General features: G+C 37.8%; 2 pseudogenes across 2 annotated transcripts in view; both read left to right on the top strand.

Moving 5' to 3' along the window:
• The window catches only part of LOC110840700 (uncharacterized), a 49,794-nt pseudogene extending 38,154 nt beyond the window's left edge, over positions 1-11,640 (top strand). The window contains exons 15-16 of the transcript XR_015534419.1: positions 6,844-7,077; positions 9,067-11,640. The product of XR_015534419.1 is annotated as an uncharacterized LOC110840700 (transcript). The remainder of the gene's footprint in view (positions 1-6,843; positions 7,078-9,066) is intronic.
• A 3,093-nt stretch (positions 11,641-14,733) lies between these two features.
• Positions 14,734-19,032, top strand: LOC110840698 (small ribosomal subunit protein eS8-like; annotated as a pseudogene). The gene is made up of 6 exons (XR_015534420.1): positions 14,734-15,095; positions 15,505-15,611; positions 15,825-15,920; positions 16,213-16,388; positions 17,360-17,500; positions 18,907-19,032. The product of XR_015534420.1 is annotated as a small ribosomal subunit protein eS8-like (transcript).
• The last annotated feature ends 659 nt before the right edge of the window (positions 19,033-19,691 follow it).

Consider the following 19,691-nt stretch of genomic DNA (forward strand, 5'->3'; position numbering starts at 1 on the left):
AATTAAGAAAGCACATTTTGTAGGCAATAAGCAGGTTGGACCAGCAGGCATTTGCTGAAATGTAGAAGTCAGCACCAGCAAAGTACAAAAAGAAGTAGAAATTAGATCATGATGTTCACATCACAGACAGACAACACAGTCACAAGCACGACTGCTGTAAGATTCAATCAGTAATACAATTAGTGAAGATCGCGCCACCCATCACCCAAAGAGAACAAGTCGTGGACTTTGCAGTATGTTGGTAACTGATCTGTTTCACCAGTAAGCGAATTCTGGAACTGACCTGCCATGTGTAAAAAGGAGAGCTACAAACACACCTTAGGGAATTAACATCACTTAGCAGCACAGAATTACAGGGCTAGGAGCCAAATCTCACCGACATTAGTGGAGACATATGGAGATAATCTTTGTTCTTCTTAACGCAATTCACTCTTCTTGATACCGTTATCCTTACAATACACAAGGGATGTTCAACAAAGACTGAAAATGATTTTTGTAAAGTGTTTGCAAGTCTTGATGGAACTTTCATTTACAGTGGTTGGTAGCACTGACAGGTGTGAATCAGCATATGCAGTTATAGTTTGCTACGTGTTTAGTTGTACTTATGCTGTGACCCTGATTACAAGCTACGCCTGTCTCACCTCCAAAGTCAAGCATCCATCATGTTGGATATTAAAGTAGAACGTGCTGCCCTTAAATTATGTTACCACATAAAAAAACTGCAAGTAAAGCACACAATTTCTTAAAAGAAGTTTACTGGGAAAATGTTTTCCCTCAATCAACAACACTAATGGTTCAAAGAAGGATGGGAGTTGTCCAAGAAACTGGGTGGGCAGGATGATCCAGCGTAGCAGTCGGTATAGTGACTGGCTACGGACTGGGCGACCGGGGTTCGATCCCCGACGGGGGCAGAGGATTTTTCCTCTAGCCTCTGCGACCAGACAGCTCTGGGGCCCACCCAGTCTCCTATTCAATGGTCCTTTCCCGGTGGTAAAGTCGGCCGGGGCGTGATGCTGATCACTCACCTCCATCTAGTGCCGAGGTGAAGAATGAGTAGGAGTTATACTTCCACTCCCCCCAAGCGCTTACATGGCGTATAGTGGGACAGCTTTACTTTACTGGGTGGGCATGGAGCTCCTTGAACTGTAGTTAATGACGTGACTATGAACATCACCTCTGTTGTAGAGCATGAAGACCAATGATTTAACATTAGAAAGTTGTCTGATGCTCAAAATATATGTATGGAGTGTACACACTATCATGAAGGATTATATGATCATGTCCTGTATCTGTGTGAGATGGATTCTTCAACTGCTGACACCCAAGCAACAAGTGAACCATGCTGAAGTCTACCAGCTGTGGAAATCTTGCAAACAAATTTTGGAAACAAGTAGTTACAAAACAGGTAATGAAACATGGAATAGGATGTATAATCCTGAGAGTAAGCAGCAAAGCACCCAGTGGGTCTCCACAAGCTCACCGAGACCAAAAATACCTCATGTCTCAATCTGTAGTTACTGTTCTGGCAACAGTGTCTTATGGAATGATTTACATGCAGACAGTACCACCTGAAACAACTATCACTCGAGCTTACTACTGTTCAGTTCTCAAAACCCTCATGGACTACATCAGAAGAAAATGACCAGAGCTTGTTGGACACTGGATGCTTCATCATGACAATGCCAGACCACACGTTGCAAATACTGTCATTCAAGTTTTGAGAAGTAAAGGTGTTCAGTGCATCCCCCACCCTACCTACAGCCCAAAACAGGCACCTTACCTCACATACCAAGAGACCAGAATGGCTACATTATAAAAAATACCCCATATGTTGATTTTCCCCTCCTGAAGGCACCATCAAAGACAGAGTCTAGGAAAGTGGTAATGGCAAGGAAGGTGGCAGCCTACCAAAGGGTGATCTCATAGTAATGCTGAGGGGTAACCAAGGGTCCTAGCATTAGGTGGCCACAGTACAACACGGCTAGAATAATCCAACAACACGTGGTAGCAATGCACCACAGCTCTGCAAAAGGTACCAGCACTGCTGCTCCACAGCAAATTTTGAACATAATTAAATACTCATGGCAGAAAAATTACGACAAGGACAAAAAATTACATAAACATTATGTTTTGCGGGAATGTGCCAATTTACAGAAAAAAATAACTAAGAAGTATATACTGCCTACATTTACTGGACATTACTATATGACTTGTCTCTTACTAAATCACCAATATATGAAAATGGCCGTCTTCTGGGTTGTGCCATGCTGTCTATGTTTCAGAGGTCTTTGCTGCATTGCCCTGATGACGAAGGCAGCAATGACCTCTGAAATTCCAGTAAACTTCTACCAGACTACACACCACTATGACCCAGAAGACTTACTTGCCCTGTGAAAACCTAAAAACCTACTTAATATATGGTCACGATATTTTAATTTGCTGCTTTTCTTTTTTAATATAAAAATGAATGATACTTGAGTCAAATGTAGTCTTCTCGGCTCTGATGTTGTGTAGTCTTATAGGTGGTTACCAATTTTTTGGAGGAATGCCTCTCCATCTTTGGGGTTAAAGTGATGATGGAGGTAATATGTTCGTCTGAAGCATTTTTAACTTTCTGTAGGACTACATGACATCACAACTCACAATACCACAATCAACATTTTCATCATCATGAGAACTTCAAATCTGAAGTATAGTTGGAAAATCACTAAAACCGTATTGTTTCAAGAACATAAAAGAACTTCCGGTGAAATATCACGCCAACAAAAAGGCATGGATGACCACAGACATCTTTACGGTGTTTTTAAGTTCTCTGGATGCCTCCATGGGCGCACAAAGCAGAAAGAATTTGCTGTTTGTAGATAATTGTGCCGCTCATTCGAAGGACACGACATTTCTACGAAATGTGAAAGTCGTGCAGTATCCAGCAAATTGCACGAGCGTCTTGCAACCGCTTGATTTGGGCATCATCAAGTCTTTCAAGTAGTTGTATAGAAAGCGCCTTGTGCAAACAGCTGTCTGTGTAATGGATGCTGGGAAGGATGTCGACATGAAAATTGACGTGCAACAAGCAATTCATTTCACAGTGGCAGCTTGGCGGCAAGTCTCCCAACCAACTGTTGTGAATTGTTTTCGCAAAGGTGGCTACGGGTATGAACTTCGCGCAGAAGCAGACTCTAAGGTCAGTGTGGATGAAGAGGAGGATGAGCATGATGGCTTTCACGAAGACTGGAATTGATTTGGCGCCGTGAAAGACATGATTAAATTTGGTGATTACGCGGCAGTAGTTCAGGAATTAAAACGAGAAGCTGAGAATAGGGAAAACTGGCGAACGCTTTTTGGGCAGAAGAATGAACCTGTCGTCAGACAGGACACTAAATAATAATGAAGACAGTGAGCTTGCCACATGCGGAGTCGACACCATTGATGAGTTGTGTGAAAATCGCGAAGGGGTTGGGAGCGGTGAGGAAGAGGCAGACGACGAATGCGAGCCTGAAGCTGTGCCGAGTTTTGCCGAAACACATGCTGCATTGGTAAAAGGGAAGTCGTTTTTTTATGGGCATAACATTAGTGAACGTGAAAGGGCTCTGTTTGGCCTAAAACGTAAAGTTTCGACAAATCAGTTGTCCATTAATGACTTTTTTGTAAAAAGAAGTAACTTTGAAAGAGAAACATTGTTTTTTTTTAAATTTTTTTAATGCTTTCCCACAACTATCGTTTTCCCGTATTCATCGTTTTTTTCCCACCCCCGCCAAAAACGATGCATCGAGGTTTCACTGTATTGGAGCCAATCAGTATAGTGACTAGCTATGGGCTCCGTGACAGTTTCGATCCCTGATGAGGACAGAGGATTTTTCCTCAAGCCTCTACGTCCAGACCGGCTCTGGGTCCCAATCAGCCACCTATTCAATGGGCACTGGGCTCCTTTCCCGGGGGTAAAGCGTGGTCAGGGCTTGATGTCACCACTCACCCCCATCTAGTGCTGAGGTCAAGAAAGAGTAGGAGCTATATACAACCTCTCCCCCCAAGCGACATTGTGGCATGTGCTTTACTATTATTGTGTGGTATTAATTCCCATAACATATGTTTAAACACTCCGGTATTCATGCTTCGAGGACCAGTGATGCAAAAGATTCACCATTATACTTGTCAGGTTCTGTATTATTAATAGTTGTTATTAACTGAGCTCTTTTACATACCATGGATGTTTCTGTGGTTGCAGTATTTTCAATTTGGATGGCATTTAACTCTGTGCCATGTCAAGATAGCAGACAGTGGAAGAATTGGTGGTCTGTTTCAAAGTAAATAAGGAATTGTTATATGGATGCAAGTAACTGAGATAGCAATGAAAATGAATCTGGAATTAGCAGTGGAACCCTTCGCCATTAGTACTAAAATCATTAGAAAAAGGCTAGCAGGGATGGGAAAAAGCAAATCAGTAGGGCCTGACAGCATTTCTGGGGAAATTCTAAAATTGGGTGGGGAAGCCATGATTCCATACCTGGCGCGATTATTGGACGTAACAATTAATAATGCCACTATACCAAGGGACTGGAAAAAAGCCATAGTGGTTCCTATTTACAAAGGAGGTGATCGATCATTGGTCACAAATTACAGACCGGTCAGTTTAACATCGGTGGTCTGCAAACAAATGGAACACGTTATAGCATCGTACCTGAGGAAAAACTGGGAGGAAAAGAATTGGTTATTCGAGGGTCAACATGGGTTCAGGCCGGGATATTCATGTGAAAGTCAAGTAATCACGGTTTGTCAGGACATTGCAGACACACTGGATAACGGAGGAAGGTTAGACGCGATTATAATCGATTTTTCGAAGGCCTTCGATTTAGTTCCTCACGATCGGCTGCTTATGAAAATCGCGGCATCGGGCGTGGACTCGAGGATAGTCGTATGGATAAGAGAATTCCTTTTAGGCCGAACGCAGAGAGTTAGAGTAGGAGGGCAATTATCAGAGGAAGTAAGAGTAACGTCAGGTGTACCGCAAGGGAGTGTATTGGGTCCACTTCTATTCCTCGCGTACGTAAATGATATTTGGAGGAACATTGAATCGACTATTAGACTTTTTGCAGATGACTGTATAATATATAGGAAAATTATAAATAGTAAAGATATAGAAAAGATGCAGATGGATCTAAACAGTCTGGGGGAATGGGCGGTTGAAAATGCTATGAAAATTAACCCAAGTAAAAGTAAAGCAGTTAGTTTCACGAGAAGTCGGGTGAAGGAACCACTAAACTATTTGTTACGCGACCAAGTAATTCCGGAAGTGAGCAGTTGTAAATACTTGGGAATACTCTTAAGCAGCGATTTAAGCTGGGCTGATCAAGTAAATTATACGGTGAAGAAAGCCTGGAAGGCACTTCATTTTACAATGCGTGTTCTCAAAAAGGGGAATAGTAACACTAAAAGTCTAGCCTACACATCACTAGTGCGTCCGATTCTGGAATATGGGGCGGCGTGCTGGGATCCTTACAGGGATGGACAGATAAATGCGTTAGAACGGGTGCAAAGGAAAGCATGTAAATTTGCATATCACAGGAGCGATTCGAACTGGGAAACCCTGGCACAGCGTAGAAAGATAGCACGAATATGTGCTCTCTTCAAGGCGTACACGGGAGAGCGGGCATGGAAAGCTATAGGTGACAGATTGCAAAGGCCATGCTATCTGAGCAGGGTAGATCATATTCGGAAAATTAGGAGTAGAAAGCAAAGAACAGATATCGGAAAATATTCCTTTGTAAATAGGACCATCCAACTCTGGAACCAGCTACCTGCTGAGGTTTTAGGGACTCTCTCCTGTAAACCAAGTACGTTTAGGAAGAAGGTTAGGAAAGTGATAAATGAGGTGAAGTAAAGGGAATAGATGGGTGGGTGCAGTGAAGGGGGGTAAATTGGGGTGAGGTTGGGAAGGCTTCATAAGTGTAGTGAAGTGAAGAGAAGGTCCTGATGAAACGTGTGATTCATTACTGTTACTGTCTTATGTCTAGTTGGTATTAATTTTTAAGTTATGTACTTTAGGTTATATGGTTTTGTAATATTATGAGTTGTTTTATTTTGAGTGTGGTGTGTTGTTTTGTTGTGTCTTATTGTTCTTGTTGTGCTTTATGTTTTTTGTGTCTCATTGTTTTTGTTGTGTCATGTCTTTTTGTCTTACTGTTTTGTTGTGCCTTATGTTTTTTGTGTCTCATTGTTTTGTTGTGTCATGTCTTTTTGTCTTACTGTTTTGTTGTGTCTCATTGCTTTGTTGTGTCTTATTGTTCTTGTTGTGCCTTATGTTTTTTGTGTCTCATTGTTTTGTTGTGTCTTATGTCTTACTGTTTTGTTGTGTCCCATTGTTCTGTTGTTTCTTATTGTTTTTGTTGTCTTATGTTTTTTTGTGTCTCATTGTTTTGTTCTGTCTCATTGTTCTGTTGTTTCTTATTGTTTTTGTTGTCTTATGTTTTGTTGTGTCTTATTGTTTTGTGTCTTATTGTAGGACCACTGCCACCGGGTAAAAACCCATTTGCAGTCAAATAAATAATAATAAAATAAAAAATTTACAAGATATAATCTATTTACAAATCATTTGATTTTAAGAAATTGGGGGGTATGTATTCTTGATAACAAATTGGTGTTTATGTAACTAGTGTTCATGTATGTAGTTGTTAATGTTCTCTCTGTGTTCCTTTACACTGTAGTATCTAAATCATTCATGTATGTGGATTAGCTCAGGAAATATTTTTTTCTCAAAAAGGCAGCTTCTTAAAAAGTGACAGGTCCTTGAAGTATTAAGAGTGAAGAATATAATCTAGTGAGCTGTAAAAATATATGTTCAATAAACAGGTTTTGCGTGAAGAGTTGAATGCAATTCGATGTGCCTGTTCGTCATTGGAACAAGGATACAAACCCAAAGTGACATTCTTGGTGGTACAGAAATGTCACCACACTCGGTTCTTTCCAAGCCCTGAGGATGCAGATGGAAGAAATAAGAATGTGCCACCTGGTACAGTAGTTGACCATGAAATTACTCACCCCATTGAAGTGGACTTCTATCTGGTTAGCCATGCCAGCTGTCGGGTATGAGAATGTGAGGACTAGCTAAGTCCAGTTCATTAATAACTCTTAACTCACTCGCTCACTCTATAATATTAAAATGTTTGTTCATATGATGATAGTTTCTTGGCTGTTACTTTTTTCTTTTTGCTTTTATTGGAGCTGTAGGCTTATCATATTTACACGGGTCTTCCATTGGATCCCACCCTGAGCCTGTTAATCCAGTTCACATTTTGCACCTTGTTTAATGAAGATCCATTTTAATATTGTTATTTTCTGGCCAAAGCTTTATGTACTTTCCTCATATTTTATATGGGTGCTACATGACCCATTCTATCTTATGTGTACTGATTTAATGATGTAACGATATTAGGAGAAGAATACAAATTATGATGCTCATTATACACACTACACTATACCGTACTATTCTTTTGTAAGACCGACCACCAGTATAAGAAAAACAATAAAAAAATGTATGCAAATTCTGATATGTGGATAATTGCACATTTTTCTTTTGCTAAGATGCAAAAGATTTGTCTATAAAGTGGTAACAGACAGACATGGACGTGTAGATTCAAATGTGAAATGTGTTGGAATATTGTTACGTAACTGGAAATGCTTTGTCATGGAACTGTGCATTCAGTGCTTATCTTCAGTTTCAAGACCTACTGTTAGTGGCGTGCTCACTTGATACTTGAGAAAGCGAAAAATCACTTAATATGGTGGAAATCTGTAGAGACACTAACAATAGGGTAGGTAACACTGTAGCAGTTCCTATAATATAGACAATAATAGAAGGGTAACACAGGCACTTAGTATAGCAGAAATGGACACACTAACAGAAGGATAACACTATAAATTTAACTTTTCTTCAAGATTTTAATTCCAACTCTTCAGTATGTGACTTTAACTCTTGTGGTGTCTAAATACAATAAAATCCTTTATGTAATCAATCACATTATTGTAGGGAAAAACTCCCAACATTTTGGAGACTGACGTAGGAGGCAGATATATAGTCTGAAACATTGATTGCAGTCGGTTGCTTTAGAGGATTTTATTGAATTACACACTTAAATATGAAAGATATGTGTGTAATCCCACAAGGACAACTAGTCAGATAGTCTTCAAGCTTTTAGGCATTCAGGCTTGAATTTGGTTACAGAAAGTCTGCTGAGAATACTATTACATATGCAACAAACATGTTATTGTTCTGCATTATTCTTTTGTTACTTTTGTTCCTCTTCCATGCTCATTTACTGTTACAAACTCTTAGTATAAGTATAAATTATAATTATGTACTGGTTTGTGCACTGATATAGGAATTAGCAGCAGTATAGGTCACGCAGGTAGTGGTGGCTCCTAAATGCACGATCTGTAAGCCGAGAGAGGGGAGTTCAGTAGTAGTGGGGGTCGCACAGCCTCAGCTACGGTGACACATTGATCTAAACACAGCTAGAGCTACGAACCAACTGAAGCTGACACCCCTCTAGCATGTGCTTCGGATGGGTCTATCTCATAGGACCAAAATCAGCCCTTTACGCAAGTGCCAGAACTCCTCACTTGGCCTCTGTATCTTGAATTTTAAGTTAGCATTCAGATGTCTGAAGCTCCACAACTGAAATCTCTTGTCTCAGAATACTAGACTGTTTGCCTTCAAAAGACAGTATTGATTGCATATTTCTAATAATCAGTTGAAATGTTAGTTTTGAAGCTTTAACTGAAAATTAATGCACTAAAATCTTGGGTAATAAGCAGCAATTATGATGCCTCTTCCTGATTGGTGAGCTGGTTAATAAGATGTTGGGTCACTGCTCAGATTAACTCCACCTTCTGATGAACAAAATGCCAATTAGGAAGAGGCATTATATTGACAGATTGGTGTATGTTGTAGGTGATTTGTGATCATCCCCCACATTCACCCCATTGAAGACAGAACAGTAAGTTTGTAACCAATTCTTGATGCAGCTGATCACCTGAGAAGATTTTAATGAAATGAACTTTTACTCTTTTTAGGGTGTTAGTCGTCCTACCAGGTATCATGTGTTATGCAATGATGACAATCATATGACAAAAAATGAAATTGAAGAACTTACATATTACTTGTGTCATATGTTTTCACGTTGTACACGGAGTGTGTCCTACCCAGCACCTACATATTATGCACATCTTGCTGCTTACAGGGCTCGTGTGTATCTGGTGGGCTAAGTATAAAGCACAGTTTCTAAAACCTCAGGAAAGTTATAAACATATGCAGTGAGAAGTAGGTTACTCTAAGACAGATTTTTTGCTCAACATTGTCACCAAATTCACCTTCAAACTTTTACATCAGTTAATTTTATGTTGTTAATACAGTGAATATTTATTTCTGATATCATTATTGATATTACACACCAACAAATATAATATTGTTTTATACCTCACTGTGTACTTTAATACCTTATTGTAATGCAAAATGACAGTTAAAAAGACACAGTTACAGCCGTTAATTATCATTCTCAAATCTGGGAACAAGAATTTCTAGGAAGAATGTAGTATGATGCCTGCTTTTCTTAAAATGCTTTGGTTTATGTATGTTTTTCGTAGGTATCCACCATATTGGCTGCAAACAGTTTTTTACACTTACAGACCCGTGGTTTGCAATTTAATGTAACATATTTTTGTAATAACTGTGTTATAAATTATATTTGTTATTTTTAGGTGTTATGCTTTATTTACTGTACTAATTGCATTACATATCTTTAAGCTACAGATAAATCAAACTAATTTAGGCCTAACCTAAAAAATAAATCAATTGATTTTAAGTGAAGTGAAGTGAAGTGAAGTGAAATTATAGGAAGTGCTGTGTATTACAGTAAGTGAATCCAAGTGAAGTGCAGTAAAACGGTATATTCCATTTAAAGTGCTCTGTGAGTGTAAGTGCAGTGAAGTGTTCAAGTGTGATATAATAACTTGACATAAGTTAGATCCACATCTCCAATCTGTTCACTGTTATTAATAGTTCTCTTTAGTCTAAGCCTTTGTAACTTGAGTAAGTTTTAAGATATGGAAGATAAGAATAGGTCTAATGAGTTATCAGGCAAATGTGGCTCCTGCCGGAAAAAAGTCTGTAAAGGTATATTATGTGACAACTGTAATTGGTGGTTCCACTGGGAATGTGCCAACACCACTGTTAATAATGTAGATGTAACTAAACCATGGTTTTGTTTGATGTGTGACCAGGCCAGGTTAGTTAGGGAACAGGAGAAAACTATTTTGGATCTACGGAGGGAGTTGGCTTTGGCAAATGATCAGATTGCTAGTTTTAAAGCTGATAACACCTCTAATATTAAATGTAACTATTCGTCCACTCTTTGGACTGAAGTTAAGGCCAAATCGCAACGCAGAAACAAAAGTCTTTGCTCCAGTAAGGGTTCAAAATTTACTGTTAAACTGAGCAACAAATTTGAGGCTTTGACTGTGTCGGAACCTTCAGGTGCTGCTCAGTTAAAGGGAAAAGATACAAAACAAATTGTTAAGAATAAAAAATGTAAGAAGGTCCTGCTCTTAGGCAGTAGTCATGGTAGGGGACTACGTGAACGTCTTCAATCAGTCCTAGGGGATGAATATATGGTTACAAATATATTCAAACCCAATGCTACACTTGGCAATGTCGTTGGGGAACTAGAAACACTAAGCAAGGATTTCACTATGGATGATAATGTAATTATAGTGGGAGGACCGGGAAATAGCCTTGACAGGGACCTAAATTACAAGATTGAAAATGATATGGACAGCATTGCCAGGAAAAGCTTACATACTAATGTTGGTTTTGTTGACCTTCTCGAGCGGCATGACAGGCCTCATATGAGCAAGTGGGTTAGGAGTGCAAATGTGAGACTTGAGCATGTGCTTTGGAATGCGGACAGATCGCACATTAGATTAATTGATGTGTCATCTGTGAATAGATATGACCACACCAGACATGGATTGCACCTAAATTCAAGGGGTAAGGAGAAGCTTGTGCAACTCATTGCCAGTGAGATTAGGAGCAAGCCAAATACTGGTAAGATTCCTGATTCCTGTTGCCTTTTTTAGGTTAAGGCCCAAATGTATCACTAAATTCCTGAAAGATATCCAAGTCAATGTAAATAAGCCAGTTCTAAAATTAGATCACAATCAAAATGAAAATTTCATGTTATATCATCAGAACATTAGAGGCCTTTCAACCAAAAACTTAGAAACCACCCAGAAAGAAAATCTCCTGGTTTTCCATCAGAACATCAGAGGACTTTTCCCAAAAACTGAAGAATTGATAATTTCTCTTAAAAGTGCCAAATTACCACATATTCTTTGTCTAACTGAACATCATTTGAAAGCACCAGATATCTTACAGGTAAATTTAGACAATTATACACTAGCGAGTAGTTTTTGCAGGAAAAATTTAGCTAGAGGAGGAGTGAGTATATTTGTTAAAAATAATCTTAAATTTAGCCAGATAGAGCTAGTGCAATTTTGCAAGGAGCAGGACATTGAATGTTGTGCTGTACAACTTGATATAAATTTTTCTAAATTATGTTTTTTAGCAATATACAGAGCACCAACAGGTGACTTTGAAACATTTATTAACAAGTCAAACAGCATTATGGACTACCTTTACAAACCGAAAACGGAATTTGTCATCTGTGGGGATATAAATATTGACTATCTCTCTGAAAGCTGCCATAAGCAATGTCTAAATTCTCTTTTAGCAACGTTTAATCTTACACCTACAGTTAGCTTTCCCACAAGAATTCAAAATAGCTCAAACTCTGCCATTGATAATATTTTTGTAGATAGTTACAGGTTTGAACACATTTCCATTAAACCGGTAATAAATGGGCTATCTGATCATGATGCTCAACTATTAGTTATAAAAAACATAAATCTTATTTCTAACTTTCACAATGATAAGAAGGTAACTAGAGTGATAAATGAAGTCACTTTAAATGAATTTATACAACATCTCAGTAGTGAAGATTGGGAATTATTACTCAGTGGTGGTGATATGGATTCGAAGTTCAATTCTTTTCTAAACATCTTTTTAAGCATATTTGAAAAAAGTTTTCCTACTAAAACAGAGAAAAAATTGTCTGAAACCAATGTATGGATAACTAAAGGAATCAAAACATCATGCAAATGTAAGCGAGCTCTTTACCTAAGTAGCAGGTCCAGTAATAACCCACTATTGAAGCAACACTACAGAAAATATTGCAAAATTTTATCTCAAGTCATTAAAGAAGCTAAACGCATGCATTACAATAAATTGATAGTAGAGTCTGAAAATAAAGTAAAAACTGTTTGGAAAATTGTAAAAAAGGAAACTGGCAAACAATCTAGAGACATTGAATGCCCACCAATAATGATAAATAATAATAGGGTAAATGATCCTCAACTTATAGCTAACTATTTTAATACCTACTTTTTAACGATTGTAGAAAGAATGAACAGCAGTGATACCATAACTCCAAAAACCGAAGATGCCTTGAAGTTCTTGGCTAAGGCAATTCCTAATTCATTTCCAAATATTAATCTTATTCCTACCACACCAAATTAAATTAAAAGTATAATAACTTCTCTCAAGTAAAAAAATTCATGTGGCTATGATGGAATTTCATCTAAAGTACTTAAATCTTGTGTGGATTATATAAGTATTCCATTAAGTTATCTCTGTAATCATTCAATGGCTGTAGGAATGTTTCCTGAAAGACTTAAATATTCAAAAGTAAAACCACTATATAAAAAGGGTGAAAAATCCTGCATCTCAAACTACAGACCTATTTCACTGCTGACAACATTTTCTAAAATTTTTGAGAAAGTTATGTGCAAGAGAGTAAATAATTTCTTAAACTCAAACAACATCCTTGTCGAGGAGCAATTTGGATTTAGGAAAAATCTCTCAACAGAAAAGGCTCTATTTAGTTTCACAAATGAAATTGTATGTGCCCTTAACAATAAAATGCATGTGGGTGGAATATCTTGTGACCTAGCCAAGGCATTTGATTGTGTAAACCATGAAATATTACTAATGAAACTGAAATTTTATGGGATTCGAGGTATAGCAGGACAATGGTTTAAATCCTAAATAAATAATAGAAGGCAGAAAGTAGAAATTGAAAGCCCCCATACCAATCATAATACCTATTCAGAATGGGGTATTGTAAATCACGGAGTGCCACAAGGTTCAGTTCTTTGGCCCTTACTTTTCCTCATATATATAAATGACTTGCCGGCAACTGTGAACTCTATATCCAAACCCATTCTTTTTGCTGATGATACAAGTATCATTATTGCACACCAAGAATTGATCTATCTTGAAAATATCATGAATGATGTCTTTGCCAACATAAACAAATGGTTTAGAGCTAACAAACTGGCACTAAATTTTGAAAAAACAAACTTCATAAAATTTGTTACTAGATTAAATATAGGTTTTGAAGAAAAATTAATTGTGGAAGTTGAAACAAACAAATTCCTTGGCTTACAAGTCGACAGTACCTTAAATTGGAAGAAACACATTGAGTATATTATTCCCAAAGTAAGCTCTGCATGCTTTGCCATGAGAACAGTCATACCACTCATGACAATAGATATTTTAAAGCTAGTTTACTTTGCATACTTTCACTCTGTATTGTCATATGGATTAATCTTTTGGGGAAATTCAACAGACAGTAATAAAGTTTTTTACATGCAAAAGAAAATAATTAGAATAATGGCTGGTGTCAAAAGCAGGGTATCTTGTAGAAAATTATTTCGTAAATTTAATATACTTCCACTTGCAAGTGAATTTATACTCTGCTTGCTATCATTTGTGGTGGAAAACATGGATAAATTTAAAAGAAATACAGATGTACATAATTTAAATACAAGACGTAAATATGATCTATATGTGCCAAATGCTAACTTTACTAAATATCAGAAAGGAGTGTACTATACAGGTATCAAGTTGTTTAATAATCTTCCACCAACAATTAAAAGTCTAAATTATGATATAAAGGTATTCAAGCCTGCATTGAAAGATTACCTCTTTACTCACTCCTTCTATTCTGTAGATGATTTCATCTCTGCTGAAAATGTTTAAGCTTTATATCCATAATCTACGTATATGTAAAACAAGTTTTGTATTTATATTTAAAATTCTGAGGTTTACGTATATTAATTTGTAAAATTATTTTTCATACTTGTATTGCAGAATCTGAAATTTATGTACATTGATATGTGAAATACGTTCTTGTACTTGTGTTGAAAGTTGTGAAGTGTATGTATATTGTATGAAATGACATGTTCTACATCCTTTGGTTGAGTCCTAAGAAGGATCTATGGAATGTAAATAAACTCTACTCTACTCAACTCAACTCTACTCTACAACAATCTTCGGCCATTTTCACGATGTATGAGAAATTTAAGTTTCAATTCAAACTTCAAGAGTAATCTGTGACATTTAAATTAATTCGAAAAGCTACTGAAAAAATAATGAACAATCATGGTTTACAAAATAGCGTTTATGTCCTCCAAATTATATAAAACAATTTATAATGAATGGAACTAAGATCACAGTCTGGAATTTAGTAAATCATACAAAGTCTAATTGTAATTTCCTTGCGCGGTCCCTTTGGACACTCTGACTTATTAATCTTTGAAGATTTCTGTCTTCTGGGTTGTTGCGCTGTGGAATCTCCCTGATGACGGAGGCAGTATGAACTCTGAAATGTTGGTCACATCAAAGTCTACACAGAGTAACAACCCAGAAGACAGAAGTCTTCATACTCACCGCTGTGAAAACCTCAAATCTTACTTATTAATCTTTGTTACACGTATTATACCCATAGTTCAACATCCGCATTCTAGTTTGGTCGTCGGAAAGGTGGGGTGACTAAATTTTAAGACTGTTGTTAGTAGATCGATTTCCATCTCATGTTGTAAATTTTAACATTTTAATTGAAATGCACATCTGCATTACCACAGATTTATTTGTCTTTATTGTTTTGGGTGTGTATTATTTGCGTGTCATCTGAAAATTGAAATGGGTAATGTATTTTGAAACACGTATGCCCCATGTGCTTAGCAATTAAGGTTATTGTTTATATTGTTTTCGTTTATTTCACCGTATAAATACAATTGTTCTAGTCAAGGATGATGACTAATATTATTCTGAATGTTTTTTTGAGATTGTTAATCCCATAGCGTTCTGAACTTGACTATCCTTATGACGAGGTCATCGCGGTTTCTGATATATTGATGGGATTCGCCCTGCAGTTTGTGGTTGTAAAAATATTTTCTGCCAGACACATTGAAGGTGGCTAAGGAGGCCGAATTTCTGAGAAAATAATTGACATGTTGGTCGCAGTTGTGATACCATGGATATGACTTCAGTAATCGTTACCACATTCAAGTGCACTTATTTTAATAGTACTATGCATTGAATTTCTTCCAAAGGGATATCCAGCGACCACTGGCATAAACGGCGAGCTACAGGTGGTAAGAGGAAGCGTCTTCGCAAGAAGAGGAAATCTGAGTTAGGTCGGCCAGCAGCAAATACCAAGGTAACGAAGCATCATATATAATTAGTTTCCCAAAGTTCCTGTGTTGTAATAGGTGAAGATAACTTTGGCAAATGATGACCAAGCATTAGTGCATCCCACTGATTATTTCGTGAGTGTTTTATCACCTCTAACGTCCTGAAGCCAACTGAATTAGTTGTCAGAGTTAATGGCTGTAATACCCATTTTTGTGATATATAACCACAATTGTTACAGCTTGGTCCCGAACGAATCCACACAGGACAAGAGGTGGCAATAAGAAGTATCGTGCTCTGCGATTGGATCAGGGAAATTTTTCCTGAGGTTCACAATGTAAGTGCTTTTTTGTTGTGATTGATATTATGAGTATTTTATTAAGTTTACCACGAGTGCCATTTTGGATCATTTGTGTGCTTGTAGATAAATAAATTGCAGAACATAGAGATGGGTGGCATGGCAGTGATGATGACGACAAATTTACCCTTACCTATTTTGATAATTTATTGATGAAACTTGTTCCGTAACTGATTCTGCCAGTAGGTACTATAGGAGTAACTGCAGGTTAATTTGTTTTTCTTACCTTGTATGTACTGTACCTGAATTTGCTTTGGTGTCTTTTGTGCAGGCTGCACTCACAAAACCAGAATCATCAGAGTCGATTACAATGCCTCGAATAATGAGCTGGTGCGTACACAGACACTTGTGAAGAATGCCATTGTCACGATCGATGCTACACCATTTCGTCTGTGGTACAAGTGCCATTATGGCCTGCAATTTGAATGGATGAAGAACCTTTTGTCGGTAAGCGTATATCTTGATCACGTGTGTGTGTGTGTCCTTTGTTTTTCACTTCATGTGTCATATTCCACACATTCATTGCTGAACATGTCTGTACTACATTACAGTGTTTTTACAGAGGCTGTCAGACCAGCATCTGGCCGGTAGTCTCTTAATATGCATCATAGATTGCGGCAGTGCTATATTTTATCTGTCAATTGCTTGAAAGAAAACGTTCAAATACATTGAACATTTTCTCTCTCTCCACGCGTGTTTACACGAGTACTGCTGCTTATTCTCTGTTCTTTTAGAGTGGGTGAGCCTGATTGCCTGAGCAGAGGAACTTGTTCTTTGCTTATTATTTGCTGTGATTTTTGACAGCTGAATGTACATTTAAGACTTCGCATTCCATTTTCTGTACTGTGTTTATTGGAGACACTGCTGAAAAATTCAGTTTTACATGGACAGGTGGTAGAAAAAGGCAGGACTTTGAGAAAGACTTGTTCTGCAGTTCTGCTGCATTGCAGATCCAGTCACGCTTTTTAGATAGAGCAGGAAAATACTCCCTGAAAGTGTTCTAGATGCCACACATGCAGAGCATTGTCCTTAATTTCACCTTCAACCCTCAACCTTGAGATTGCATTCAGAGAGAGCTGTCCGTGGTGGAAATGCAACTGAATTGACAATTATCTGCAAAAATTTACAGAAATTGGCCATGAACTTTTCAGGTTTTCCAGATCAAAATTTGTGTCTAACGTTAAGTGGGTTGTGCGACTAAGTATAATGAATTCTTGTTGGCCTACCAGCCGTGTAAGGTGGTTTAATGGAGAAAACGCCAATGTTTCGAGAACCATCTTCATCCTTGTTCTCAGGGTACTCGGCCCTGAGGATGAAGATGGTTCTCAAAACATTGGCGTTTTCTCCGTTAAAGCACCTTACACGGCTGGTAGCCCAAGCAAAATTCATTATATTAAGTGGGTTTCTTGTCACCTTAGCATGGCTTATTCTTGGGTAGTGAGTTGAAGAGAGTATGCTGGTATGAAGGGCGGGGCACTCGTGGGAGGTCGACAGTGGGCAGGTCTCTGGCTCAGGGGCTCTGTGAGGACCAGCAGATCCTCACTCTAAAGATTCAGCATGTTGGAAAGTGTAATAAGATATTGGTGGATTCTTTGGAATGATTTGAGCAATGGAAAATGGACATGGGATTTGGAACTTTGAATGTTCTTGGAGAATGGTAGTAAGAGAATTGGCATGCAGAATGTTCTGAAGCAAGGATGTGACTTACCACCATTGCTTATTTTTATTCAAACAACTTTGGCAGTCTGATGATGATTCCATTATTCATGCGTGTCATCTGAACACCTGATTATATATATGGTTCTGATGTTGCCAGTATAATAATTTCATATTGCGTAAGTGTACAGTGTTTATTTTGGAGGATGTAAACTGCAAAGTACTGCTCTTTCTAAACAGAAGAGGCATTAAACACCCATTTAACTGGACTGAAGATTACTTGTTTGGTTGTTTTATCTTGGTGAAACACGTTTTGGAAAAAAATCTGTTGTCATTTATCACCAAATTCTGTATACAATGAAACACTTCATTTATGAATGCTACGTGCTTCGGCTGTTGGGTCTTCGCACTTCGAGAAACTAAAATCTCCTTCATTCACATTCAGATGCGTACCTTCACCAGAAACTGTTTACTCTAAATAAGAGTTATTTTCCAAGCGTGACTACAGTTTTTCATTAACTGCAGTCACCATTTCCCATCACCTCTGCTTGCGCTCTGCTTATTTAAAGGCATATTTGATGTAACAACTTGGTGTGGAACTGTAAAAATTAACTTTTTTCTAAAAGAAACACACTGGCACAATTTTTGCATCAAAAGAATGCCACACTGGAATAAAATTTTCCACACTGCCACTTTTGACGATCATCACAAAAACCTTCGTTCCACAGTTGCGGACTGATGTCGAAACCCAAGCCACTTGTTTAGACTACTGAAGATGGTAGCCCCCTCTCAGTTGATAATATGAATGTTGCAGCACTGCGGGATATAGAGCTCTGATGCATTGGGCTACCCCAGAGGGTGGCTAACATGCAGTGCACGCAACACCATAAAGCATGAAAATGTTAGACCAGAAACATGATCTTGAAACCAGTGGCTTTCTGAAGGAACAACTTATGGACTCAATACTATTTTACCCAGCATTAATACTGTTTATATACACACTCAAAAGTCAATATAGAGGAAAGACTTTGCACAATTGTTCCCTTTCAGAATCATCTTTCATTTAATTTCAACTGAAAATTATCTGTTTGTTTCCATGCCCATTCTCCCGTGTACGCTTTGAAGAGAGCACATATACGTGCTATCTTTCTACGCTGTGCGAGGGTTTCCCAGTTTGAATCGCTCTTATGATGTGCAAATTTACGTGCTTTCTTTTGCACCCGTTCTAACTCAATTATCTGTTCTTCCCATGGTCTTTGCTATCCAGCCATCTCTGTTGTATTCAATTTGCTACACTGGCATATCTCAGACCAAAGATCATGAAGCTGCTGTGTTCACCAAGAAACGGTCAAAGAACGTGGAGAAGAAATACAAAGTCCAGGAAAGGTTCGCCAAAGTAGAAAGGGCTCTTGTGGAGCAGTTCCTGAAATCATGATTACTTGGTGAGTAACTGATCAGTGCAAAGCACTTCCATGTTTTCTGTTCATTTTGATGATAGAACTACACGGTTTTACATAAATATAGACAATTTACATTTGTTTATTGCTTCTTTATGACACCTCTTGAGAAACATTATTGCTGATTATGAAAACGGTCGCCTGCACCATTTTACATTTACAGATCAAAATTACATTAACCTGTGAAAGATTGTACAACTTCGTGACATTTGCAGTTAATTTTACACTTCGCGTGATTTCTTTTATTTAAGGTCTTGCTGTTTCTAAATTCTGACATTCTAGTGACAATTTTTTTACGTGATACATCTTCTCAGTCATTAGTCTTCTTACATAAACGTGGTGTACATGGTAGAATTTTCTTGCTCATTCTGTTCATCACTTTTGTACACATTTGCGTTCCTTATCATTTACACGCAGTGATGTAAATCTTGTGCTAGATCGAGTTATGGATGTGAATTGTTTTTATTCTCACCTTTGATCGATGTTGCATTTGTCATAGTTACTCTGAGCGTGTTTAGCTGTACCTGTTCCGTTTTGTGCGTTGCATATTGCACATTTTTTCCCCCCCATACATACTATGTATTTTTGAGTCCCTTCTTAATATTTCTCTTTTTTCATTGAATTTTATACCTTAGGC

This window comes from Zootermopsis nevadensis, unplaced genomic scaffold, assembly GCF_977971745.1.
Source record: "Zootermopsis nevadensis isolate Lab colony 2312 unplaced genomic scaffold, Znev_1.0 Znev_ptg000010l, whole genome shotgun sequence".
NCBI classification, from domain to species: domain Eukaryota; kingdom Metazoa; phylum Arthropoda; class Insecta; order Blattodea; family Termopsidae; genus Zootermopsis; species Zootermopsis nevadensis.